Below are 26,879 nucleotides of genomic sequence, written 5' to 3'. Positions count from 1 at the left end.
ATCGATAACTTGGGAAAACGGAAACAAAGTTAAAACAAAGTTACGTGAAATGTAGGGAAAATTTTATAAAATAGAAAGAACGTAGATCATTCCGGAAACGATTGACTAACGGATAAGTTGGTTATTACTAGATCCGCAAAAAATATGCGAAATACATCACAAACATTTTGCCAACGCTGGCTAGTGACGGTCTTCAGAAATTGGCAACTGCCGGTGTGAAAAAGAAATAGTGGAATTGGTAATCCCCATTAGCAACGACCGGTGCGAAGATCGGTTGTTATCCAAAACAGCAACGGCCAGCGTTGTGAAAATAGCAACTCAAATGGCAACTCACCGGTGCGCTTGCTCTTACCTGCCAGTTTGAAATCAGATATCAGATATCCGTTGGACGCATGACTGACGCATCAGAATGTTCCGTTCGCGACTAGGGTTCGCAGCGCTATTTTACCCACAGTCGGCTCGGATGTCCATCAATGGCTGCTCGGTGATTGTGGTTTTGACGCTGTGCTTTGGTGCGGAAGGAAGCGAGGGTCTGCTGTGCGCTTTCGATTGAGAAATGTTATCTTCGCTTTTATTTTTTTTCTCTCCCCCTCCCCACTGTCGCACCTTTCTTTCTGCATTTGCACTTTATCTATTATTACAAACACTGAACTGAGCTGCAAATCTTTTTTTGCCTGCACTTGTACGCTATACTTTTTAAGCGCCATACGCACGGGAACCTGCATGCAGCCGACTGTATGGTAAACAATCATGCGGTCGTACATTATTGGTGAGCCGTGCAGCAGATTTTCCAATCCAGCTGATGGTTTTACGATCGCTTCGATTCTACGCGTTTATGCACTCGATTGAAAAGGCGCACGCGGGAATACAAAAAAAAGAGGCAAAACATCCACGCGCGAATTAAAAAGAAATAAATAACACGATAGCGTTGGGTACAAAAAATCAAACTTCATCCATGCGGATCCGGATTGGCTACCGAGGGTGTTAAAACTGCCGCTCCGTTCGCGTCGATATCGGTATATCAGTAGCGTGGATCAGCAGGGCTGGCGCCAGTGGTTGCATCGGTGGGCGAAGGTAGATAAGAGATTTCAGATGGCATTATTTTATTATGATTTATTGACGTAGGACTACGTCTATCTGGAAGTTAGGTACCTGAATTTGAAAATCTAGTAATTCAAGTAGGGAAAACCAGGGAAAAGTGGTCAGCGTTTATATTTCAGTCATTTATAATCAGGTTATAGAGGTTCTAGCTTCAATCGATCAGAAATTCTTTTATGGTTAAATTTTTGTAACAAAAACAACAAATTGTTCGAGATAAACGATCGTAAAATTGGTAAATAACATCTATTGTTGATAAAATTACTTCCACAGGCCGGTTTTTTTATGTTTTTGAGTGTCTTGGTGATATGCCCCGAAAATATGCCTTCGGAAAATATAGTTCAGGAGGTGGGACTCGAACCTACAACTTCTATTCTCTGGTCAGATGCGTTTCCGCACACGCAGAACGTTAAAGACGTAGTTCTAGAATCAAGTTTTGCATCACTTATCTAATTCTCGCACTTCATACATTTACTCAGTAGAGACTATTGTTTAGCAAAGCAAAGCCTTGGTGCTACATTTCGATTCGAAACTTGACCTTCTGTTTATTTATACACAGACTTCGTAGCCGACTGTTCAGTGTACAGGACAATTGCGGGGCTACGATCCTACTGATACTAACAGTCTCTCCCGAGCCGAGACTCGAACCTACGAAGACTGGCTTGTTAGGCCAGCATCATACTTCGAGACCATCTGGGAGATAGAGACTATGATTTATTTATAGCTGGCAATTAAATAAAGAAAGGTCAAATACCATCCAATATGGGAATTTTCGGAAACGTGATGATGCCCAGAGACCCAAAAACAACCCTGAACACCAATTCAAAATGGTTACTTCCGGTTTGAGGAAAACAGTAAAGATTGACCAAATACCACCCCATATGAGTACTTTCGGAATCGGGATGATGTCCAGAAACCTGGAACCGATCCCAGATAACATTTTGAATTCCAAGATAGTGACTCCCGGTTTCCGGATAACAACCTGAAATGGCCTAATACCGCCCAATATGGGTATTTCAGGGATCGGGATGATACGCAGAGACCAGAAATCAACTTCAAACGCGATTTTCAAATTCAAAATGGTGACTTCCGGGTTCCGGAAAATATCCAAAAGTAACCAAATTCCACTTCATATGAGAACTTTTGAATTCAGAATGATACCAAGAGACTAGCAAACGACTCCAGATGAACCGGAAGTCGCCTGAAGTCGATTTCTGGTCTCAGGGCATTATTTTAATTCCAGAAATACACATATAAGGGGCTACTCGACCATTTTGGGTTGTTTCCGAGAAATCGAAAGTCGCCTTTTGAATACAAAATGGTGTCCGGGGTCGTTTTTCAGTCTCTAGGCACCATCTCGATCACGGAAATACACCTTCTGGGGGGTTATCGACCATTTTAGATTGTTTTCTAGGAATCGCAAGTCGCCATCTTGGAATTCAAAATGGCGTCTGGGCCATTTTCCTATTGGGCATCATCCCGGTTACAAAAACTATAAAAACTAAAACAAAATATTTGATGGTATTTGACCTTAAACACATTTTTCCGTTACGGTTACAAAATATTTTCGGCAAAACAAATTCACCCTACAAACCACAAATATACAAGAGTTTTATAGGTTCTGTTGTTTTCGAAATCCGTAATTTCCGAATAAGAGAATCGTTATTCTCAAAATAAGAAAATTAGATCAAAACAGCTCAAAACACAACTTTTCTAATAACTTCGATCCATTTAAACGGAATCTTATGTGTTTACAAGTGTAATTAACTGCTGTTGTAAAGCTGCAAATTCATACAATGTTGTCAGTTTGTTGAAAAAAAGTTAAAAGAAAAACTGAAAATTAATTATCTAAAACAGGTCAAATTTTTATGAAAACTACAAAAAATTGAAAACTGTCCGATCATGGAGTAGTCAGGAAAAAAAGTCATGAAGAAAAACATTTTTTTTGCTGGGTAAATTTTTGTTTGGATGGACAAAAGTATTATCTACAACTTTACCAAAGACACTATGCCAAAAAAACAAACCATTTTGTCTGTAAAAATATTATTTATCGTCAATAAAGTGCTCTAGGCATATGAAAATTTGTGTTATGAAAATGAAAAAAAAATACTAATTGAGATGGGCAACACTGTCTTTTAAAGTGCAGAGTCAATCCTGCATCGGCTCGTAAAAAAACTAATTTTAAAATATCAAATAAATTGACAGTCTGAAATAATACAATCTCTAAGATTCTAATGTTATTTTGAGGCGGGGCTTACCGAATGGAAAATTACTCCGGAATGTACTGCAAGTACTCGGTCATACTGTAAAGGGTCGGTAGAGCTAACACCTTCTAGACCCCGAAACTAAGATAGTTGCAGAAATGAAAGATAATTGCAACTGTCTTTTTTTCATCATATCACTGCCAGACAGTGGGATCTAGAATGGTTTCCACACACACGCACACACAAACACACACACACACAAACACACACACACAAACACACAAACACACATACACACACATACACATACACATACGCACATACACACACACACATACACACACACATATACACACATACACACACATTCACACACATACACACACATACACACTCATACACACATACACACACATACACACTCATAAACACATACACACACATACACACACATACACACACATGTACACACACATACACACACAAAATAAAAAAAACTCATTGAACTCTACAGGGTGACAAAAAAGTCCGGTCACACAGGAAAATCTCAATATTTCAAAGAATAAGAAAAAAATCTGAATCTGGTTTTCATAGCTTTATTCAGTAACTCATAAAGATACTTCACAGACGATATCTCGGAATTACACCACCTTTCTCTGATCGAACCAGCTTCAGACGTCTCGGAAAGTCGTCGCAAGCGGCGCGCACGTGCTCCATCGGCATCTCGTCCCAGATTTTCGTGATAACTCGTTTTAATTGCTCCAAATTTATTATTTTAAAGTCGTTCAGCTTTGACATCATGTATCCCCACACGAAATAATCCAGTGGATTCAGATCCGGAGACGACGGAGGCCATTCATTTTTCGAAATGAAATCGGTCAAGTTTTCCTCACACCTCGCCTGAACAACCTTTACGGTGTGACATGGGGCGCCATCTTGCTGGAAGCAGTAGTAATCGTCTTCAAACAATAGTTCAGCTTGAGCCAGAACATTTTTATTCAAAACCGTGTCCAGGTAGTACGCTGCGTTGATTTTGACCCCTTAATCGATAAAAATAAGAGGCAGTTTACCTCTCTTGCAAATGGCTCCCCAAACCATCACTGACGTCATATTTTGGAACCGGGAAACGTTCAGCTTGTCCGCAGGAGCTTGCTGGAGGCTCACACTCCAAACTCGATCATTTTTGCGATTGACTGTTTGCTCCAAAACGAACAACTTCTCGTCCGAAAAAATAATTTCGTCATCTGCGCGCCAACCGAGCAACTCCCGCGACCGTTGATACCTCTTGTCCTTTGTAGCTTTGGTAACCCCATGAACCACCTGTTTTTTGTACGGTGTAAGTTTTTAATCCTTGCGCAGAAGCAGGCGGATTGATTCTCGGTTCATTTTAAGGTTCCTGGTCAGCTTCCGTGCAGATTAGGCCGGGTCCCGGCGAATCCGGTCTCGTATAATCTTTTTCAGCCTTAGAGTTCTCACAGACCTTGGTCGTTCTGATCGTGCCTTGTCCTCGGTGCCTTCGGTCTCTAGGTACCGATTTGTGGTCCGGTACACGAATTTCCGGTTGATTCCGAGCGGTTTTAGGTGTTTGAATATGTGTCCGGGTTTGTACCGTTTCACATATTCAGCGATAACAGCTGCTCTTAACTCTGCCATGGCTCACAACTCAATGTAAACGAACTGCACGGAAACGAAGCTCTTCACTTTGGGCAGCAAAGTTAACCCTTTCATTTGACATATAGATGACACCAGAGAGATGCAACGTGTAGGCTACAGGCGACCCCGAAAAAGTGTGACCGGACTTTTTTGTCACCGTGTATACATTGTCTTTCAGAATTCAAAATCTGATATATTCCCTTTAAGAGTAGGTACGCCTCAAGGTTCAAAAATTGGATCTACTTCTGTACAACATATTCATCTCAGATCATCCGGATTTACCTAAAAGGAAAAAGTTTTCACTTAAGGGGGGACCCTACTCTAGAAGGTCGAACAATCATGAATTTTCATATTTTTTTTTTGGCTGTCTAGAGTAAAGTGAAGTGTTTGGCTATTTTGGCTATTTTGGCTATTTATTAAGGTATATTTGAAGATGTATTTTCCATGTCGTGAATGTAAATATAGTGAGTATGACACTGTTGGCAGCTTGGAACGTGGATGCTCTCTCTAAATCAGTACCTAACTGGTGGTAAGTTTTTCTCAGCTTCTAGTAGACCGATCGGGCTGAAATTTTTTTTCAGTATATAGAAACATATTATCTATCTTGTTACGTAGCCGTTTTTGAAAATTCCTAAAATTGCCAAAATGGCGGCCATTTAGTAAAAAAAATGTTTTTTTTTCATGAAAAATCACTATTTAAAAAATCTTAAAACATTGAAAAACTCAGATATCAAAAAACGGCTACGTAACAAGTTAGATAATCCATTTTTACATGTTGAAAAAAAATCAGCAAAATCGGTTCAGTAGATGCTGAGAAAAATTTACCACCAGTTGAAAAAACATGGTTTCGAGAAAAACACTGCCAATAGCGTAATACTCACTATATTTGCACCCACGGTACACAAAATACATCTTCAAATATACCTTAATCCATAGCCGAAATGCCCGAACACCTCAGCTTTCTCTAAACATCCGAAAAAAATATCACGAAAATTCATTATTTTTCAACTTTCCAGAGTAGGGTCCCCCCTTAATCCTTTAGTGCCCAAGTTGATGTTTAGATGGGCTTCGGTAAATTCACCATAAATCTTTATAAACAATTTTAAAGTATTTATTGAAGCTTTTAAGAGGTTTGACTGAAGCCTGTCTAAAGGCGGCACTGGGCACTGGGGGTTAATATACAGTCGATTATTGTAAAGCTCAGATATATTCTTTTCCAAATTGCAAAAGCGGAAAATTTCATCCAATATTCCTTAAATCCAATTGATCATTTTTTCTCATAAGCCTAGCAGCCCACCTGCTGAACTATATTTTTCGTAGTTTCTACAATCATAAGCCTTGGTGCTACATTCCGATTCGGAGCTTGACCTTCTGTTTATTTATATACAGACTTCATAGCCAACTGTTTAGTGTACAGGACAATTGCGGGGCTAGCGCTACGATCCTACTGACACTAACAGTCTCTCCCGAGCTGAGACCAGAACCTACGACGACTGGCGTGTTAGGCCAGCATCGTACCTCGAGACCATCTGGGAAGCGTCTACAATCATATTTTCAGTTAATTTAATTCTCTATCTTCATTACTACATTTACTTTTCAAACAAAAATTAAAAATAGCATAACTTTGCTTAGAGTCGAAAAAAAAAAATTAACAATTTTTTTTGATTTACTTACAAATTCAATGATCAGCAATACTATATGTTGTACCGATTGTACCGAATTTTGACTGGATCCCCTTAAAAAATTGGAAGAATGCGGTTGACACTGGAACATTGGCATCTCTGAATAATAGTAGGAGGGTGGTATCCAAGACACGACCGCATAGTTGACATAGGACTACAATAATTTTATTTTTCTATTTTGAAGCTATGTTTGATTTGAGCTCGTTTTACTTGTGTAGTTTGCTTGATTTTTTCCTCTAGAATCCTCTAAAATATTGCTATAGAGCTCTAGACCCAAATTTCCTCCTAAATTTGGTTTCTGGACCATTGATGAATACTTTTCATTCTAATACAGCGAATTTTCTTTAATACGCGAAAAGGCAACCTTCTATAAAATATATAATTGAGTACGATTTAGTAGAAATTAAACTTCCTTATGCATCTATTTGTCTTGTTGAAGTTGGCTCACTCACCGGTCACAAAGTGACAAAGATTTTTTCCTGCAGTTACAAGCTCGTGGAAAAAATATAGATAACGAATTACTGTTTTAGTAGAAGTAGTATATTCACAGAAAATTTGAAATTGACATAGAATTTTATGAACGTGTTTACATTCAATTCAGGTCAATTTAAACATTTTACCAGTATACAGAACCAATTAGAAAAAAATTGATCAGTTCAAAGATACCAAAGAACAACGAAGATACCATATTTGAAAGTTATATGTCTGTTATCTTCGAAAATAAACTGGGCAAGAGTGATGCACAACATTAGCCTCAGCAATTAATGTTTGCATAGCGTTGTTGAATTACAAGTAAGGTTATGGATAGTAATATTTTCTTGCAAATGCTAATTAAAAAAAATTTTCAATTGAAAAATACCAATACTAATGTCTAGAGTTCAAGATGAAATGAATTTGGTTTTCCTCTATACCGCCACCGCGGGATACAACTGTTATTGTCATATTGGACTAAATTCATTTAGCTAGTAAAATATAATCATCAATACAGCTCGTTTAACTACCTATTCCTATTTAAAGATCTGTACGGAGCATTTTGGTTTTCTATTGTCTTTTAAATATCCTATATTAAGTTATTTGAATAAATCTTAAAAAAGCAGATTATAGAGTTCAAAAATAAACAACGCATTTTGTTGTCCCCGGCGGCGCAGCGTATTTTGCGGCACCCGAAAAATCATATTGAATTCTGATATTTGCTGCTATACGAAACAAGAAGAAGAAGAAGACAATTCAAACGGCAATTCGATTGTGTTCCACGCCCCACTGTGCGTCAACAGCGGCAATGTAGTTTTCACTTGGCTTAACGGCGCAAAAATGAATATCGAGTTTTTCTGCACTGATAGACGACGAGTAACCAGCGCTCTGTTCATACATTACTCCGTGCAATACTGTTGCCTGTGCGATCATATTCTTCTTCAAGACATCAGTTCTATTAACATTAACATATTGTCGCCCAAGTAGAAAGTCGAATTTTTCGACTAGCGACATTCGATTTTTCTCTCATACCGTACATTATACTTAACGTCGGAAGTAATGCGCTGTATAGTAAATCATATGCGCTATTTCCGACGTTAGGTATAATGTACGGTATGAGAGTAAAATCGAATGTCGCTAGTCGACAACTCCAATTTTCAACTTTTTAATGCATAATAACAGCAGAACGTAATACTGTCTGATAATTGAGGTGGTTATGAACTTTCCGAAAAAGCTTCACCTTCAAGACATCAAAATAGTCTAGGCTCATGGAAGCTAACATTAGTTGACCTATTGAGACGGGGAGATTCTGTCAGTTTTTTTGCGACTGCTATACGGTATCACAGCAGGCAGTTGGTATTTATTCATGAAGTCTGTGCCAGGCGTGCTCGCATGTGATTGGTACATTGTTGGTGAAAATTCGACCTTGAAACTTTTATTCAATTTTTACTGTTTAACAATGAAGTGATAATGAAAATTGAAGAATCACAAAATTGTTCATTATTTTATCAATCCACCGACATATTGATTATTGTGATCCATCATGTGGTTACATCAGTATAACCGTTTGAAATCTTTCATTCCGAAGTTACATCTTGGTTTTAGTTTTCGCGGAATGTATCTCGATATAGTGCGGTTAGACGTAGTCCTACGTCAAAAGACAACTCAATATTGAAAACCCTCGACGTTTCAAATTGAATCTCCGAGATACGACTTCGATGTCAGCTATTTTTGTATTCTGATACAATAGTTTGATGTATGTTAATAAAAAAAAACCTGTAGCAACTACAAATTCTATCTCTATCTATCAGCATTATCCAGAGTCGGATTTACGATTATGGGGGCCCGGAGCCGGAGCGATTAGTGGGGGCCCAAAATGAAACAAAACCGTTTTTATATCGTACGAGCTAAAAAAAAATTATTTGTTATTGAAAAGTTACCAAAAATTTGTTAGAGTTTTTCCTTACGAGAAAAAAAAACTTATGAGTTAAATAATTAACATTCAACTCCTTCAGTATATCGTACTCGCAACTTAACAATGCTAAATTTGTCAGCCTTTCATTCCTTATAGTCGCATGCAACCTATTTTTAATCAGTCGAGGAAAATACTTTTTCTCGATTTGTGAGGGCCCCAAAAATGTGGGGGCCCGGGCCCCCCGCCCCCCCTTATATCCGGCACTGGCAATATCGTTATTTTTCTTTTTTATACTGGGATGCATTCTGTAAAATTGGAAATGAAACTGGCAAATGTTGCGTCAGATTTCAAACTATAATAACAGCATAACCACATGATGGATAACAATAACCAATATGTTGTTGGATAAATAAAATGTGTCACAATTTTGTAATATGATAGTAATCACTCTAATTTGATTGTAAGGTGCTAAAATTGATAAAAAGTTTCAATGACAAATTTACGCGAATAATGAACCAATTACATGCGATCATTCCTAGCACAGACGACGTGAATGGACACCATCCGTCCCCCGTGTTATTCTCTGTATCGATGTTGATATAAAAATTGACAGAGTCTCCCCGTCCCAATAGGTCAATTTATTTTTGCTTCCATGAGTTTAGACTAATGTGATGTCTCGAAGGTAAAAGTTTTCCTAAAAGTTTGAAACAACCCCCATCATTGAACAATTTCTAAACCTGCTTTCATAACCTAATAAAAACTGATGTCTTGAAAGAAAACATGCCGGTAAAAGCAACAGTACCAGTGGAGTAAAGAACCGCAGGTCTCTCGTCGTCTATGATTGCAGCGGTACTCTTCTATTCGTACATTTCAGCAGTACATTTCTAAGCGTACTGCAGCGGTACTATTCGTACTGCAGCGGTACTATTCGTATTGCAGTGGTACACTTTTCTTCATACATTTCTATTCGTGTGCAATCGAGGAAAAAATGCAATGCTGCTGATAATGGTGATTGAAGCTTAATCTAATAAATATGATTACCATAAATTACTCAACAAGAATTGTAAAGTTTTGCAACGGATATTTATTTAATTTCATCTTCGATATTCACTAAATAATCGTGACCGGATAGTATCTAAAGAGTAAATTCCCAAATATACACATTTATAGAATTGATTGATTTAATCGGAGTTAAATAAGACAAAACCAACGTAAGTATTATCCCGATCAGTCAAAGATATCAGGATTGTAACAAATCTTGATATTTTGTTACAAACTTTTTGTATCAACTTGTATTCTAAACTTGGTCTCGTTAATAGTTAAAATATCAAAATTTCTATCAAAATTACTTACTGATTATTACAAATTATAGCAAGTTTTGTAAGGTTTTTGGCAGAAAAAGATCAGAATTTGTTAGAATATACGATATTTTGTTCAATGAATATCAAATTTTGTTATGAATACGCATATAAAAAACACTCATTTCAACATTCAAGTGTATGATAACAGAATTTGATATAATTCTGTACTTATTATCATTCTGGCATATTAAGAATATTACAGGCTTTTTTATTCCTATCAAGTTCAGATATATTTGCGATGGCTGTTTGTTATAATCGTTTGATCGGGACTGGATTTGGTTTTTGAGGATATAGAGTTAATTCTGACTTTGACGCATTACGAGAAATTCTCGATGCTTTTTCTACAAGCACGATATGCTTGTGCCTTGTCAAATACATGTTGTTTGCACAAAAAAAAAAAAAAAACACTGCAGGCATAATATCGCCAAATATAAACGTTATTCTTTCGAGTGTTGTTGAATATATTTCAAAAATTGATTCACGTACAGGTACTGAGCAAACACATTGATTCTGTCTGCGGACTCTGTATATTTTGTAACAAAAAATCCCCTAATTACAGTGTTTAGTCCCACGTCACCCTTTCATACAACCCTAGGGCTGTATATCTTGTACTATTTGGTTCTAAGCAAAGTCATGCTATTTTAAATTTTTGGTTCAATAAGTAAAATTTTGAAAATATTAGAAAATTATCTTTTTCGATTCTCGTAACATAAACATGTAAAAAATGGAAAGTTTATCACTCAGACTATTCGAAATTCTTTCAAGTCCAAGAGTGTATCTGAGGAACTTTTGCAACAAACTCAGTGTAGGTTGGTTAGATTATGCCCAGATCTTGTCGGTTTTCGGCGAATTTATTTCCTTACGCATACAAACACTTAATTCGTTCTGACAGTCTTTCTACAGCACGCGAAACTAACAATAACTCTTTTTCTGTAGAAATTACTCTGTTGGTATAAAACGAAAATGAAATATTTTTTTACACTAGAGATAAGCGTTATATGACTAAATTTCCATTGCAACTAAGGATGGCTTACTGCAGTAAATGTTCACTTCAAACATGTTTCGTGCTACCGTAAGAGCTCTTTGATATCGTTGCAGTCGATGTTGTTAATTTTTTTAAAATGGCTGCACCACGAGCTTTGTTTATGTAAAATCGTACAAAAAGAACAAGAACAAAACGAATAGAGAAAATGAGCTGCCCACAAAGATAGTTATCAAAAATTAATCGAAAATTTTGTAAATGTTATCATTGAACGGTAAATGTTGATTACTTATTATTAATTATTGAAATTGAAAACGATTAGTTTAGTAGTTTTTAGTTTATTGTTTAGCGTTTGGACTTACCGAATGTTCAGCTGCTCTCCTCAAAAATGTTCTCACATATGATGGGGACTGACAATTAACGCGTTGATTTATATCGCTACTTGAAGTGGCATCAATAATTATATCTTGCCGTGAACGTTCAGAGCGTGTATTTTTTCATTGAATTCTGGCTACCAAACCTGCCTTTCACAAGTAAAATTATCATTTAATACTATTGCGAAAACGCGGGTCCTCATCGAGAAGAGCTGTACGTAGATGAATTCATGTATTCTGACAACTACTATAGCGATATCTTAGCCCAACAAAATTTGATTCTTCAAAAGGAGTTTACAGTTAAACAGAAACTCTAATTTATTTATTTATTTTTTCTCTTGAAATTAATAAACAAGGTTCTACCACTTTTTCAAAGTTACTTTTACTTAAAAATATACATCAATTTTAAACACTAGGAATACTACTTATTGAACTATTCAATTTTAAATTAACTAAATTTTAATTTTGGCGTTGATTCATAAATTTAATATTCACTGAGATGAAACATTCAAACTCGTACCTACATGCACGTGTTTACAAAAGTGGAATGAACTTTGAAATGTAATCATCACATATTACTTTACACACATAAGAGAATTCCACTCTTGCAAATTTGTTTAACCATTCAGCCCACTCAAACTAGCAACATTTGCGACGCCTCCGGTCTTCCTAGTCAGCCTATACACCAGAGAGACGCCGAGACACTCACCGTTAAGGCAACTGTCAACATCAAAACGGGCGATCTGTATAATTTTGCATTGCCGTTATCCGTTTTGATGTCTTGTCATTTCTCATATCTATAGGTTCACTAGGTCTTCCCCAAGCGATCGTATCATAGCGGTGGGTGCGGTTAGTTCAAATCGACTGGTATCCGATGGAAGCATATGCCGCCGGGGGTTATCTTATCACTTTTCCCGCGTCAATACGGCCCCGTCCAATCAACGACCGCCGAAAGAATCCGAGCGGCAACTTGGTGTTATTTCACGCGTTCTAGGCTGAACCAGCTTCCGGAACGAACGTATGAACTGAGCATACTAATAGGATTGAATTCTGAATGATTGATGATACCAGGCGTTGGGTCGAAATAAAAAAAAATCCGCACAGGAATGTCCTTCAACACTAGCCGTAAACACATCACAAGCACGCCGCCGTTTGGGCGGCATAATCCGATATAAACTGCGGGCCACAACACATGAAAAAACAAACCGGAAGTGAGAAAAAGTAGTAGGTACTGAAAGATTCAGATTTACGGTAGCGCATCCGAGGTGATAGGCAAAACTAATCGCGTTATCGCATTCGCTGTTTTGATACGACTAAGCATAGAAATCCTGCCGTCGAATTTGCAACACACCAACTACCGATCGGACGGAGAGAAACATGGTTTTGCGCTAGTGAGCTTACCGCAGAGCTACCGCGGTGCTGCTTGCACATTGTTGCCACACGGGCCGAGGAAAATTCGCCCGTCTTGGTGAAAACAGGCGTCATCGTTGAAGTAGATTTTTTCAATTTATATTTAAATTAGACATTCGAAAGAGTTGCTAGCATCACTAGTGCATTTTCTAATTTGTTTAAACTTATTTGGGCCACATCTGACAACCATCAGAATCATTACGATTATAGATAAACTGAATTTCATCAGATAACTTATTCCAACTGTGCGCAACTAGAGTTATGCTACTGCAATTGAAAAACACGCAGCCTAGAGCGGGCGTAGAGGTGAAAAAACGGATTGGTTTAGATGGAGCCATTGCGAGGGAAGGAGAAAACTGCAGTGAAAAATCTAAACCTTGCCGCTGCGAAACAATGAAGGAAAAATTACGACCGCTTGGTTTGTGGGGTTGTGTCGATTTTCACCGGTTACCGTTCGGGTATGTGTGTGCGCGTGGTTGTGTTTTATCAGCAGAGTGCTTGTACCAACATATTTAGCTGGTCTGAAGGTTATGTTTTTGGTTTTATTCGACGACTCGTACACACTAATGCACCTGGCCATTTATTTTATTTGAAACCTTCCGGTGCGGTTTTCTCTTGCTTTATGTAATTAGCGAGCAAATATCCACCGATAAATGCTGTTGGCGGTTATCACAATAAATTATATGTGTAGCAGCAATTGGTGTTTGAAAACAAACTGGACTTTAATTGATTTGTCCGGCTCGCAGTATGGCTGCAGGTTAATGAACACTGTTGGCTGCACAGGAGCGGGTCAAATGAGCTATGTTGCCTGGGTGCTACCTAAATGGTCTCGATGACCATTGATGGTTTTCATTCACGGCCAGAAGGAGCAAAGATTCATTGTCCCTGCGGGATTGAGCCAATTATTTACATTGTATAGTGACAGTTATTGGAAAACTTTCAGCTTTCAATTGAAGTTTTAGCGAAACTGAACAGTTATGCCTCTCATCAGGAAATTGCAAATTTATTCCAATAAATCAATCGTTTTAGTTGCTCATGCTTTTGTGGTTTTGCATGTGTCGTAAATGTAAAAGGATCATGTCATTCTTCAATTCAGCTTCAAACGTACATTTTTATTGTGACATGATAACAAAAGAATTGATTATTTACTGATAAGTTAGTAACTCAAATGAAACGCATACGTAAGGCATATTTAGCATAATTGATATGGAACAAAGAGAATTTTCCAAACCATGCGATAAAAAAACGCAAAAAAGAAAAATACAAAACATTTCAATATTTTTGCAGTACTGGCCGACAAAACATTCCAGGCCAGGAATCTGCTTGGCGTTCGCTTCAACGTACGTCTCGCCGTTCATTGCGATGCTTTTCGTATGCACCACTCGCAGTACAGTTTCCTGATGCGTGGTCTGGTCACCGTATTCTAGTTATCGGTTCAGTTAAGCGTCTACCTTACCTTGTAGACATGAAGTCCAGCCCACCTCGGTTTGCGTTTGAAATAATCCTTTACTCTACTTGCCTCGTCGTCTTTGCATTTCTTCAACTTTCCACAATCGCTGCCGCTGCTTTAGACCAGCTGTTATTTAGTCTGGATGAAGGTTTTGTGTGGAAAGCCTCAGAATAAACACAAATTAAGGTTCTTTTACCAACGAATGGCTTGGTTCTACTAAGATTCGAACATATCACCACTCGCGTAACCTTGACAATAATCCACAGAAACTATGAAAAAACTACACACACTTGCAGGTCAATAAAATCTGCACACGGACTCTGGAAATCTGCATCTTGCAAAGCACATCCGGTACCATGGAACGTGGTGAAATTGATCAATTTTTATAACAATAGTATGATTTTAAAACAAGTACTGGTATGTGCTCCAGTAAACCTCTATGGCTATTGGTGAATTTTCTATCGTCTACTTCATGGAATAAATTCGATTACTCTATAAGGTACTATTAGGTAAATTGGGGTGAAATTGATCACCATTGAAATCCATATATTCTTTTAGCAATGTGCTTTTTTTTTGATATGCTAAAGATGAATGATGATTTATGTACTGAAAAATATCATTTACAGCTAGTTTGGAAACTAAAAAAACGATATTCCCGGTTGAAATTTGTTTATTTTGGTTCACGAGCTGCTTGTTGCTAAATTTGCTCTTATTTGACCGATTCCAATTCGGTTTGTTGCAAAAGCTCAAAAACTAGCGGTGAAATTAAAATCTTTGTGGTTTCCTGCGAATTCATCAGTATTTCTTTAATGGTATGGGATGATCATTGTTGAAAATTACATTTTTTGAACTTTTATCAAACTTTACTCACTTCTTCAAATTTTACGTAATTAACCCTCAACTAAGATTACTTTAAGTAAATTCAATACTTTTTTGTTGTTGTTTGGAAACATGTTTGATCAAGTTTGATTGAGTTTTGACTGAGTTAGAAGAATTTTTCGAAAATATGAAAAATTGCACCGGGCATGCAAGGGTTAATTTTGACAGGTAGGTGAATCATGCAAAAGTTGCGTTTAAGGACACGTTAACGTTGCCTAGTGTTGTAAGAGCAATATCTTTTGTTTAGAATTTTTTATCACAAATTTTCAGGTGATCAATTTCACCCCACTGATCAATTTCACCCCATTCCACGGTACCTCGCAAAACCTTCTGACAACTCATCAAAATTAAAAAAGTAAAGCAGAGCCTTGGTGCGATTCGGAACTTGACCTTCTGCTTTTTATACACAGACTTCACAGCCGTCTGTTTAGTGCACAGGACAATTGCGGGGCTAGCGCTACGATCCTATTGACACTAACAGTCTCTCCTGAACCGAGTCTCGAAGCACGACGACTGGACATCGTACCTCGAGACCGACTGGGAGGTTTTGTAAAAAAATAGTAAAAAAATGAGTTGAAAACCACTATGTTTAGTTCAGTTCGTAGATTTCAACCAATCATGAGCTTGCTTTCTTCAAGTGTTGTGATCGCTCCGATAGAATATAAAACATAAGACGTGTGAGCAAGTGTTGGCATTGTTTGCCTGGTCGAGTGAAATAAATCCGAGTTCAAGGTCGCGCCTTTGTGCAACTGTTTCGCATCGTGACTGTCAGCTGGTGCGTAAGCCGATTTGGCTGCTGGCTGAATTGTGCTACAGCAGTGGACGAGAGTTTCAACACAAAAGAGGAAAAAGAAGAAGCCATCAGTTGACAGTTGAGTCGTATCGCTGTGTAGAGTGATCCACTGGCGTAGAGGGTCCACTGGCTTCGGTATTTTCAATAACAATTTAACCGTCTCCCTTAAGCTCGATAATCCCGCTTCTGTTTACGTCGCAGAATCAGCTGCAATTCAATACACCCTAGGGATTATCGAAAAAAGTGCCCACGGACCATTATTTCATCTTTACGGACAGTCTCAGTTCCATTGAGGCACTCCGATCGATGAAAGATGTTAAGCACTCTCCGTATTTCCTGGGGAAAATACGAGAATATCTGAATGCTTTATCCGAAAAATCGTATCAGATTACCTTAGCGTGGATCCCTTCTCACTGCTCGATACCGGGTAATGAGAAAGCGGACTCTTTGGCTAAGGTGGGCGCAAGAAACGGTGATATTTATGAAAGACCAATTGCCTTTAATGAATTTTTCGCACTTGTACGTCAGAATACGATCATCAGTTGGCAAAATGATTGGACCAGAGGGGAATTGGAAAGATGATTACATTCCATAATCTTGGCCCAGCAGCGGAACATATTCAATATGCTGCTTGCCTATGGCAATGGAAAACCATCAAACAACAAATCAGTGCTTTTTAAGGCAAAACATTCTAGCTTTAAGTTAGATTTAGTTTCAGCTCGTAGTCGGCAGCGAGGATAAAAAATTTGCTTTTAGTTATTAAGATACTTCAGAAAATAAGCTACCAGATATAATTGGCGCCGTTAAACATTAAATTGTATTTGTGCCGTGTCAAATAAATTATAGATGAAGAAAAAAAAATTAATTTTGATTTGTGGTTTGACAATTTCAATAATGTTCTTCATTAGAAATGTTGCAACGAACGTTTACTATAATATTCTTCATTAAAGCTGCAAAAAATGTCTTTTAATAACAGCTACCTGATTTGCCATGGTTTGTTAACGTTTTCATAGGAAATGGCTGTACCAAAAACTGTACTGAAATCACACTTTCCGAGCGAAAATAATCTGATTTTCGATGAACGGGTAGGATAAGAGTGTTTTTAAAAGATAAGCAATAAATTTTACGAAAAAACACTTATAATATTGACAAAAGTAGTGGCCCAATTAAGGGTGGAAATAATACTGTTTTCCTTATTCCGGCATGTTTCATTTCGAACAAGAGCTATCATCGAAATAACGCCGCGAATCATAGTTACCATAGTTACCATAAATTTGTTATGATTGAGTTATTGTAACGAAAATAGCGAAAATAGCAGTGGACGAGAGTTTCAACACAAAAGAGGAAAAAGAAGAAGCCATCAGTTGACAGTTGAGTCGTATCGCTGTGTAGAGTGATCCCACACCTGGCTCGCTGCTGGTGGCTGTTTGGTGCTGCTGTATTGGTGCTGCTGGCTGTAACGGCTGCAGCTTCGAACGATCGGACAACCAACCTTACTAGAAGGGAGAAGTAAAAAGGTACGTGTTCTTGTCGGCGCTAGTACGCTAGACTTATCGCGATGGATGTAGATCCCTCGCCTCCCGCACCACCATCCCCGAACCCCTCTGACCCTGACCCTTCTGTTACCCCCTCCCCTGTTCATTCTTCAGTCCCCCCTCGCCCCAGGCTTTACCCAGACGGAGCCCAGGGCAGCTATACTCTCTATTTTCGGCCAAAGGCGGGACCGAAATCGAAACAGTTGAACCTCTTGCAGATTTCTAAAGACCTGACGAAGGAGTACAAGGGCGTGACCGAAATTTCCAAGGTCCGACCTAACAAGCTCCGTGTCGTGGTCAGTAACCTGAAAGTGGCCAACGATATAGCTTGCTCAGAGCTTTTCACACGCGAGTATCGCGTTTACATACCCGCACGAGATGTGGAGATCGACGGTGTCATGAACGATTCGAGTCTGTCCGTCGAGTGTATATTGGAAAATGCCAAAGGGTGCTTTAAGAACAACACATGTCCCGATGTAAAGGTGCTCGACTGCAAGCAACTGCGGTCAGCATCGATCATCGGTGGCAAAACAGTATACACTCCGTCAGACTCGTTACGAGTTACGTTCGCCGGGTCAGCGCTACCAAGCCACGTCTCGATCCACCGGGTTCGTCTCCCTGTGCGATTATATGTGCCTCGCGTCATGCACTGCCTGAATTGTAAGCAGTTAGGCTACACCGCCGCCTACTGCTGCAATAAGGCACGTTGTGGCAAGTGTGGGGAGAATCATGCGGATGATTCCTGCAGTAAAAATGCTGAAAAATGCATTCACTGTGGGGAGGGTCAACATGAGCTCTCGACATGTGCGGTGTATATGCAGCGCAGGGATAAAATAAAGAGGTCTCTCAAAGAGCGTTCGAAGCGTTCTTACGCTGAGATGCTGAAGAAGACCGTTACCACTTCTCCCATTACATCAATCCCTTTTGATCTGTTGTCCTCTGATGAAACCGATTCTGACGATTCACCAGCGGGAACATCTTACGCCAATCCTGGGGAGTCTAGAAAGAGGAAAAATATTTCCTCTCCTAAACTTCCCAGAAAAGGTCCTAAGATTTCTCAAAGTGAAATGAAAGTTACAAACAAATCAAACAGTGCTGCGGAAAAACCGAAGCAAACTCCTCCTAGGCTTGCAAATTTAAAGTCCCAGAAGGAGTTCCCAGCACTTTCAGGAACATCTAAAATCCCAGTTGTTCCTTTTGCACTCCCAGTTGATGAAACAAACTCTGGATTAGTGAAATTTTTCTGAGATTGTGGACTGGATTTTTGAAACTTTCAATGCATCCGATCTAATTAAAATTTTTCTTACAGCATTACTCCCAACAGTAAGATCATTTTTGAAGCAGTTGACTGCCCAATGGCCCCTCCTTGCAGCGATTGTATCCTTCGATGCCTAATTCATCTGCGTATATGAAGGATTCTATCTCTGTCTTACATAGGAATTGTAGAAGTATTTTACCAAAAATTGATTCGTTTAAAGTTTTGATAAATAAAAACAAATGCGATGCATTTTCCCTTTGTGAAACTTGGCTTACTTCAAATATTGATCTCAACTTCCATGATTTTAATATTATTCGCCTTGATCGAGACACCCCATATGGAGGAGTACTTTCAGAGATTAAAAAGTGCTATTCTTTCTATCGTATAAACCTCCCCTCGATTCCAGGCATCGAAGTTGTCGCATGTCAAATGACAATACAAGGTAAAGAGCTTTATATTGCCTTAATATATATTCCTCCCAGAGCACAGGTTGGGCAACGGCTGCTCTTTGATTTAATAGAACTTCTTCCCTCGCCACGTTTGATTTTGGGAGACTTCAACTCTCATGACGTGGCTTGGGGTTCCCGAAACCTCCAGCGCGCCCAAGCGCTTTGGATCTATCCTTATGTTCGACGTCGCTACGGTTGGATTGCACATGGGAGGTAATCCTCGATCCTCACGGTAGCGACCATCTGCCTATTCTTATTTCAATTAATAACGGGTCAACTCGCATGCGACCAATTGACATTCCGTATGACCTCACACGGAATGTCGATTGGAAGTTATACGAGGAAATGATTTCAAAAGCGGTCGAGTCGATTCAACATCATCCACCACTTGAAGAATACAACCTCCTCGCGGGCTTGATTATCGACGCCGCGTTGAAAGCCCAAACGAAGAAAAATCCCGAAAAAAACGCAAAGATCCGACGCGTTTTTGGCCTTCCAGAAGGGAGGTATACCTGGCGACTATTTACGGTATTCGGAGCTTGATACCAAGCTTAAAAGCTTGGCTAAAGCAAAGGAACGCGGATATTGGCGTCGGTTCGTGAACGAGACGTCGAGGGAGACATCGATGAGCACTCTTTGGAACACAGCCCGAAGAATGCGGAATCGCGTAACGGTCAACGAAAGTGAGGAGTCTTCAAGTCGGTGGATATTTGATTTTGCCAGGAAAGTATGTCCGGACTCTGTTCCTGAGCAAAATATTGTTCGCGATGCGTCTCCGGGCCACGACGCGATAGAATCACCTTTTACGATGGCAGAATTTTCAGTTGCCCTCCTGTCCTGTAACAATAACGCGCCTGGGTTAGATAGAATCAAATTCAACTTGTTGAAGAATCTACCCGGCAATGCCAAGAGGCGCTTGTTGAACTTGTTCAATAAGTTCCTGGAGCAAAACATTGTACCGCAGGATTGGAGGCAAGTGAAGGTGATCGCCATCCAAAAACCAGGGAAACCAGCTTCTGATCACAACTCTTATAGGCCGATTGCAATGCTATCCTGTATCCGGAAATTGATGGAAAAAATGATACTCCGTCGTTTAGACCACTGGGTCGAATCAAATGGTCTACTATCAGATACTCAATTTGGCTTCCGCCGAATGATTGTCTGGCGTTGCTTTCAATAGATATTCAGCCACATTAAGACATTAAGGGGGCTTTTGATTCCGTTTCTATTGACATTCTTTCGGGCAAACTTCACCGACAAGGATTTTCTCCAATTTTGAACAATTTTTTGCACAATTTGTTTTCCACTTTTCGCATTAGCTACATAGGTCTTCCCCAGGGCTCATGTTTAAGCCCCCTTCTTTACAACTTTTATCTAAAGACATCGACGAATGTCTGGCAAATTCATGCACGATAAGACAACTTGCAGACGACAGTGTAATCTCTGTTACAGGAGCCAAAGCTGCCGATTTGCAAGGACCATTGCAAGATACCTTGGACAATTTGTCTGCTTGGGCTTTACAGCTAGGTATCGAATTCTCTCCGGAGAAGACTGAGATAGTAGTTTTTTCTAGGAAGCATGAACCTGCTCAGCTTCAAACACAATTAATGGGTAAAACGATTTCTCAGGTTTTGGTACACAAATATCTTGGTGTCTGGTTCGACTCTAAAGGCACCTGGGGTTGTCACGTGAGGTATCTGATGAAAAAATGTCAACAAAGAGTGAATTTTCTTCGTACAATAACCGGACAATGGTGGGGAGCCCATCCAGGAGACCTTATAAGGCTTTACCAAACAACGATATTGTCTGTCATTGAGTACGGGTGTTTCTGCTTCCGCTCCGCAGCAAACACACATTTGATCAAACTGAAGCGAATACAATATCGTTGTTTGCGTATCGCCTTAGGTTGCATGCAGTCGACCCATACGATGAGTTTGGAGGTCTTAGCTGGAGTACTACCATTAAGAAACCGCTTCTGGAACCTGTCTTCTCGTATTCTTATCAAATGTGAAGTCTTGAACCGTCCCGTGATTGAAAATTTTGAAAGGTTAATCGAACTTAATTCTAAAACCCGTTTTATGATATTGTATTTCAATCACATGTCCCAAAATATTAACCCTTCTTCGAATAATCCAAATCGTGTCGCTTATCAAATACTTCTTATTCTACTGTGTTTTTCGATACATCCATGATAGAAGAAACTCGTGGAATCCCGGATCACTTACGCGTGCAGCAGATCCCCAAAATTTTTTCCAATAAATATCGAAACATCAACTGCAACAATATGTTCTACACTGACGGATCACTTCTTGATGGGTCCACTGGCTTCGGTATTTTCAATAACAATTTAACCGTCTCCCTTAAGCTCGATAATCCCGCTTCTGTTTACGTCGCAGAATCAGCTGCAATTCAATACACCCTAGGGATTATCGAAAAAAGTGCCCACGGACCATTATTTCATCTTTACGGACAGTCTCAGTTCCATTGAGGCACTCCGATCGATGAAAGATGTTAAGCACTCTCCGTATTTCCTGGGGAAAATACGAGAATATCTGAATGCTTTATCCGAAAAATCGTATCAGATTACCTTAGCGTGGATCCCTTCTCACTGCTCGATACCGGGTAATGAGAAAGCGGACTCTTTGGCTAAGGTGGGCGCAAGAAACGGTGATATTTATGAAAGACCAATTGCCTTTAATGAATTTTTCGCACTTGTACGTCAGAATACGATCATCAGTTGGCAAAATGATTGGACCAGAGGGGAATTGGAAAGATGATTACATTCCATAATCTTGGCCCAGCAGCGGAACATATTCAATATGCTGCTTGCCTATGGCAATGGAAAACCATCAAACAACAAATCAGTGCTTTTAAGGCAAAACATTCTAGCTTTAAGTTAGATTTAGTTTCAGCTCGTAGTCGGCAGCGAGGATAAAAAATTTGCTTTTAGTTATTAAGATACTTTAGAAAATAAGCTACCAGATATAATTGGCGCCGTTAAACATTAAATTGTATTTGTGCCGTGTCAAATAAATTATAGATGAAGAAAAAAAAAATTAATTTTGATTTGTGGTTTGACAATTTCAATAATGTTCTTCATTAGAAATGTTGCAACGAACGTTTACTATAATATTCTTCATTAAAGCTGCAAAAAATGTCTTTTAATAACAGCTACCTGATTTGCCATGGTTTGTTAACGTTTTCATAGGAAATGGCTGTACCAAAAACTGTACTGAAATCACACTTTCCGAGCGAAAATAATCTGATTTTCGATGAACGGGTAGGATAAGAGTGTTTTTAAAAGATAAGCAATAAATTTTACGAAAAAACACTTATAATATTGACAAAAGTAGTGGCCCAATTAAGGGTGGAAATAATACTGTTTTCCTTATTCCGGCATGCTTCATTTCGAACAAGAGCTATCATCGAAATAACGCCGCGAATCATAGTTACCATAGTTACCATAAATTTGTTATGATTGAGTTATTGTAACGAAAATAGCTGCTAAAATGGGAAAAACGCCGGAAATTGGTAAAAAATATACTGAAGCAGCTGTTACTGAGTGTCTTCAAGCAATAAATAAAAAGTGGTGTTCCGACTAGAGAAGCTCGCAGGCGCTCCAATGTTCCACGATCCACCGTAATGTTCCGTGCAAGCAGCAAGTGGTCAGGAAAACCACGAAGAGGTAAACAAACTGCATTGACTGCCGCGGAAGAGGGATTCAATTGTTCGCTGGATAACTCGGATGGCACGTAAAGGATTCCCTATTACGAAAGATCCAGAACTCTCAGTGCGTAAGCCAGAGTTAGTTTCATCAGCGGCAGCTACGGTTGAAGAGATGTAGATATTATTTAGACCTGGCCCAAATTAGGAAATTGTTGTGGTCCAAATAAGGAAACGGTGGCCCATTAAAGGAAACTGAAACGATGATTTATTTCTTAAATTATAGTAAAACAGAGGTATTATCTTGTTGTTTTTCATGCAGAAAAGATGATAAACATGTTACTTCATGTTTATACATAATGAAATACTTAATTCAGTTTAGATATTTACACTTTTCCTCGCAAAATTTGCAGCTACGCTACTAAGTGGTCCATTAAAGGCAGTTATACCCTAAATCAAATAAATTTTTAATTGAAATTTTCGTAAATGTAGCTTGAAACATTTGACAACACTTCGGAAGACTTGAAGGAATTAAAAAGAATGAATTCAAAACTTCCTTCAAGGCAGCTCAAAGTAGTTGAAAAACGTCTCTTATGGCTAGAAAAAGTCAACAATGGAAATAATAGTTTGAAATGCTTCGATTGGACTGAAGCGGTCAAAATTTAGAAAAAAGTGCCAAAAAATGATCCCTGCATAAGAAACAGGAGAAAAAAAAATTCTTCCGAAATATATATAAAAAAAATTAAAAAAAAACAGAAAATGCAAACTATTTCCAATAAACTAGCAATTCTTGAGATTCTTGAGAACGCAAACTATTCCCAATAAACTAACATTTCTTGAAAATGCTTCTGGAATCAAAAAATGCAAAAAATGATCTTAAATTTAATTCAAATTGATACAGCAATTCTAACGTTGGCCAACAATCAGTGTTGCGAAATTTCGACACAAAAAAATGAAAATTATACAACAGCAGTTTCACTCTCACTCTCTTCAAACTGACATTGAGTGTCAATTATCAGTCAGTAATCATGTCAGTGATATAAATGATATATCTTAATAATTATCGAAATTATTTGATCTGAGCCAATCCATTGCTTGAATTCAATGAAGCAGATAGACACCTCCATCCTACACCGCATAAACATCGCTAGAGCAACATAGCGTGTGCGAAATCACAGAAATGCTGCCACTGTCAACTGAATGGGGCTGAAAGCAATTATCACTTTCAGCTCGTTCGTGTTGATACTGATATTAGTAGCTCTCAGTGTCAATTGTGAATTTATCACTGACTGTGAAAATTTTCAACCCTGCCAACAATGTGTCGTTTCATGTGCCGTTGCATTGATATTCTTCATTGATAGCTGCTCTACTTTGCACCATATTCAACAAATCTGAGGTCTGAGGTCGGTCCTTAAAGTGGTGATCGTCGTAATTTCAAGAATTACCGTGGAATTACCAATTTGTCTACTCTGTTGTATTGGATTGCACACGTGACTATATTTCTTCAGATCAGTATGATACTGTTCCTGGATGATCTGTGACAACAAATCTGGTAGGTTTCACGTCGCATTGCATCTCAGGAACTCGAACATTAACTGTCCTTAAGTTGATGTCTTTTACATGGACCTCAACGTTGCTTTTGACTCCGAATCGACCATCAACTACTGTTGAATACAATTTCCCGTTTTGGTGCTTCATCTCGGTTTGTTAAGTGGTTCGAATCATTCCTGCGTAATAGAATTTTTCAAGTTAAGCTGGGATCCGGTGTATCGTCTGCGTTCACGGCAGAGTGTAGTGACCTTGGGCCGCTTCTCTTCATTATTTTTTTCAACGATGTCGCTGGTGCTCTTGGGATGGGTTGCAGATTAGTTTACTGCAAAATGTGAAGTGGTAACATTTCATCGCACTCAAACCCCAATCATTTTTAACTATACCGTGAACGGGGATGTGCTGCGTAGAGTCGATTGCGTAAGTGATCTTGGAGTTATTATTGACCAAAAGCTGACTTTTTGATAAACACCGCACTGCAGTTATTTCGAAAGCAAGTAAGCAATTGGGATTCATCGCAAATAACATTGACTTCAAGGATCCTCACTGTAGGAAACCACTGTATTGTTCACTAGTACGCTCCCTACTTGAAAACGTTAGTGTGATCTGCACTCCGCACCAGTTTTCATGCAACCTGCATGAAACCTTAAGCGTGTACAAAGACAATTTATTTGACTGGCCCTGAAAGATTTATTTTGGTGTGATCCTACCAATCTACCACCTTATCCAGACCGTTGCCGCCTGCTTGGTCTTGACAATCTGGAATGCCACCGTAGGTAACAGCAGGCTGTATGTGTTACCAACATATTGTTTGCTGAGCTGGATTCCCCGATGCTGCTGTCCATGATGAATTTTCATGCATTTCAACGCATGCTTACCCGATCAGAAGGGCAAAACAAAATTGTAACAGAAGTTGTTAGTGTGTTATGAGAAAAACCTTTCAGGTTGTGTTTTCAATTTGATCCCGTTAGGTGTTAAAATAACAGAAATTGTAACAAAAATGATTCCACTAGTATCAAACCCATGTCAAGCTTTGTTACTAACGTATCAGCTTTCTAACAAAATAATATAGCATATAGAACAGTATAATAACAACCATTGTTAGAAATAACAGGTTTTGATAGAGATGAAAAATCTGTTAGACTTGTTTCAGAATAACTTCATTTCAGAATTTGCTGTCATAACTCATTTAGGTCCAATTTCGTCATCAAAAGCATATGGGAAAATACAAAATCGTATCAAAATTTGTTATTTGTATCTCGTGTTGATAGAGTTTTGTAATTTTTTAGTTATGCTCTTCTGATCGGGTAGGCCCACTCCTATGCTTGTAAACCAATACCATCGTACAAAATATGGTTATTATCATGATGTATAGAGACATGGTGTAACGGTATGTCAAATGCAGAATCGGCCATATTGGAAACAAGTTTAATTGCGAAGAAGTTTGTTTATAAACAGCCTCTGGAAAAAATTTTTGCATCGTTGAATATATCATTAAGATGCATTTATATTGTGAATATAACAATGCTACTACCTTGCTATCAATATTAGTGCTTTTTGAAAGCTTCTCGCAACTTAAACACTGAAAACTCGGAATTTTCTTTTTCAAGTGAGCGAGGACACATAAATAAACAGGGAAAATTTTCTTCCTGTTGCATAGTGATACTTTGTCTCCAACCTCCCTAAGCAATAAACACTACCTCTACCCGCGCCTGCTTTTTGGTCAAACCGTTACACCATCCTCTACTCATCATGGTTATTATGAGACTGCTGCGTTCAGCGTGAGAACATTCCCGAGTGTCGAATATCTATTTGAGTTTTGTGATATTTTTAAACATAGAAATAAAATAATTGCAGAAACATAGAAATAAAATAATTGCAGACACTCTTAATGGTTCTCTTAACTATCGTTAAGACTTTACGTAAGGTGAATCAATGAACAAATAAATAAATAAATAAGGCTGATCCATATCTCGAATTCTTTTTATGTCCAAGGTTATCAAAGTTAACAGAGGGGGTGGCAAAAAATAAATAGGGGAACTGCTCCATTATTCATCTCAGCCCGTATATTCATCTCATTCAACATGTAAACACATACAGCGGGGGCCTAGTGTGGTTGGTAACGTCTCCGCCAACCACGCTCGACGTCTGGGT

At 38.7% G+C, this 26,879-nt stretch overlaps 2 protein-coding genes across 3 annotated transcripts in view; one reads left to right on the top strand and one right to left on the bottom strand.

Annotated features, from left to right (window-relative positions):
• LOC129726599 (extracellular serine/threonine protein CG31145) overlaps window positions 1–12,413 on the bottom strand; it is a 217,329-nt gene extending 204,916 nt beyond the window's left edge. Inside the window, exons 1-2 of the mRNA XM_055683503.1 lie at window positions 12,261–12,413; window positions 11,729–11,886 (exon numbers count right to left, since the gene is read on the bottom strand). The gene's annotated coding sequence lies outside the window, so the exon portion shown is untranslated. The remainder of the gene's footprint in view (window positions 1–11,728; window positions 11,887–12,260) is intronic.
• The window catches only part of LOC129726600 (galactokinase-like), a 148,392-nt gene that overhangs the window by 27,887 nt on the left and 93,626 nt on the right, over window positions 1–26,879 (top strand). The window lies entirely within an intron of this gene.

The sequence above is a fragment of the Wyeomyia smithii genome, chromosome 3 (assembly GCF_029784165.1).
Source record: "Wyeomyia smithii strain HCP4-BCI-WySm-NY-G18 chromosome 3, ASM2978416v1, whole genome shotgun sequence".
Lineage (NCBI taxonomy): Eukaryota > Metazoa > Arthropoda > Insecta > Diptera > Culicidae > Wyeomyia > Wyeomyia smithii.
The sequence above is the reverse complement of the archived record's forward strand: the minus strand, read 5'-3'. Positions and strand labels throughout refer to the sequence as shown.